At 41.9% G+C, this 2,500-nt stretch overlaps 1 protein-coding gene across 1 annotated transcript in view; it reads left to right on the top strand.

Annotated features, from left to right (window-relative positions):
- Positions 1-2,500, top strand: part of LOC123502693 (lachesin-like) — a 103,191-nt gene that overhangs the window by 80,384 nt on the left and 20,307 nt on the right.

Genomic DNA, 2,500 nt, shown 5'->3' on the forward strand with positions numbered 1-2,500 from the left:
AGTCTCAAGGTAAAATTGTGTTCCAGTACTGAAGGGGTTAAAATGAAGACCAGAACATCTCTCTCTCTCTCTCTCTCTCTCTCTCTCTCTCTTGAACACACACAAACACACACACACACTTGTTTTTATGTATGTATGTATGTGTATGTGTGTGTGTGTGTGTGTGTGTGTGTGTGTGTGTGTGTGTGTTGACATTATTTATTATGTAAGATGATTGGCCAAGAGTGAGTGAGTGAGTGAGTGAGTGAGTGAGTGAGTGAGAGTGAGTGAGTGAGTGAGAGAGTGAGAGAGTGAGAGAAAGAATGTAAAACTATATTCATAAATTGATAGACTAAAAAAAAATGAGAGGTAGAAAGAGTGAGTGAGTGAGTGAGAGTGAGTGAGAGAGTGAGTGAGTGAGAAAGCAAGCAAGTAAAAGAGAGGAGAAAAAGAGAAAATAAATAGAAAACAGAAAAAAACAATAATAAAAACAAGAGAGAGGAAGAAGAGACGAGAAAGACGAAAGAAAGAATAACAAAACAAATAAAGAGAGAGAGAGAGAGAGAGAGAGAGAGAGAGAGAGAGAGAGAGAGAGAGAGAGAGAGAGAGAGACTATAGGAAACCAGCGAGCGAGGCAAGGAGAGGAAGTAAGGAGGGAGAGAGGGGAGAGAGGGGAGGGAGAGTGAGGGGAGAGTGAGGGGAGAGGGAGACAAACGGCTTTCCTCTTCCTGCTAGCCAACTTAGAGAGAACTTGTCCTCTTGGTTGTCCTCTTGAATGAGACACAAACCACAGCTGGGACTCAACCTCTCCCAGCTCTCACTACACTCTCTCTCTCACTCTCTCTCTACCACACCTCTCACTGTACTCTCCCCTCTTTCACTGTAACTCCCCTCTTTCACTAACTTTCCCCTCTTTCACTGTAACTATTTCCTCTTCTTTCAGTGTAGCTTTTCCCCTCTTTCAGTGTGGCTTTTCCCCTCTTTCACTAACTTTTCCCCTCTTTCAGTGTAACCTTTCCTTTCTTTCAATGTAACTTTTCCCCTCTTTCAGTGTGGCTTTTCCCCTCTTTCAGTGTAGCTTTTCCCCTCTTTCACTAACTTTTCGCCTTCTTTCAGTGTAGCTTTTCCCCTCTTTCAGTGTAGCTTTTTCCCCTCTTTCAGTGTAACTTTTCAGTGTAACTTTTCTAGCTTTTCCCCTTTCACTGTAACTATTTCCCCTCTTTCAGTGTAACTTTTCCCCTCTTTCACTAACTATTTCCCCTCTTTCAGTGTAACTTTTCCCCTCTTTCACTAACTATTTCCCCTCTTTCAGTGTAACTTTTCCCCTCTTTCAGTGTAACTATTTCCCCTCTTTCACTGTAACTCTTGACCTCTTTCAGTGTAACTTTTCCCCTCTTTCAGTGTAACTTTTCCCCTCTTTCAGTGTAACTATTTCCCCTCTTTCACTGTAACTCTTGACCTCTTTCAGTGTAACTTTTCCCCTCTTTTAGTGTAACTATTTCCCCTCTTTCAGTGTAACTTTTCCCCTTCTTTCAGTGTAACTTTTCCCCTCTTTCAGTGTAACTCTTGCCCTCTTTCACTGTAACTTTTCCCCTCTTTCAGTGTAGCTTTTCCCCTCTTTCAGTGTGGCTTTTCCCCTCTTTCACTAACTTTTTCCCTTCTTTCAGTGTAGCTTTTCCCCTCTTTCAGTGTGGCTTTTCCCCTCTTTCAGTGTAGCTTTTTACCCTCTTTCAGTGTAACTATTTCCCCTCTTTCAGTGTGGCTTTTCCCCTCTTTCACTGTAACTTTTCCCCTTCTTTCAGTGTAGCTTTTCCCCTCTTTCAGTGTAACTTTTCCCCTTCTTTCACTGTAACTATTTCCCCTCTTTCACTGTAACTTTTCCCCTCTTTCAGTGTAACTTTTCCCTCTTTCAGTGTAACTTTTCCCTCTTTCAGTGTAACTCTTGCCCTCTTTCACTGTAACTTTTCCCTCTTTCAGTGTAACTTTTCCCCTCTTTCAGTGTAACTTTTCCCCTCTTTCAGTGTAACTTTTCCCCTCTTTCAGTGTAACTCTTGCCCTCTTTCACTGTAACTTTTCCCCTCTTTCAGTGTAACTTTTCCCTCTTTCAGTGTAACTTTTCCCCTCTTTCAGTGTAACTTTTCCCCTCTTTCAGTGTAACTTTTCCCCTCTTTCAGTGTAGCTTTTCCCCTCTTTCAGTGTAACTTTTCCCCTCTTTCAGTGTAACTTTTCCCCTCTTTCAGTGTAACTTTTCCCCTCTTTCACTGTAACTTTTCCCCTCTTTCACTGTAACTCTTCCCCTCTTTCACTGTAACTTTTCCCCTCTTTCACTGTAACTCTTCCCCTCTTTCACTGTAACTTTTCCCCTCTTTCACTAACTTTTCTCCTCTTTCACTTCAACTCTTCCCTTCTTTCACTGTAACTCTTCCCTCTTTCACTGTAACTGTCCCCTCTTTCACTGTAACTCTTCCCCTCTTCACCTTTCTTCATTTACTCTTTCCCTCTCTTTATTTTTCCTTTTCCA

This window comes from Portunus trituberculatus, chromosome 12 (assembly GCF_017591435.1).
Source record: "Portunus trituberculatus isolate SZX2019 chromosome 12, ASM1759143v1, whole genome shotgun sequence".
Lineage (NCBI taxonomy): Eukaryota > Metazoa > Arthropoda > Malacostraca > Decapoda > Portunidae > Portunus > Portunus trituberculatus.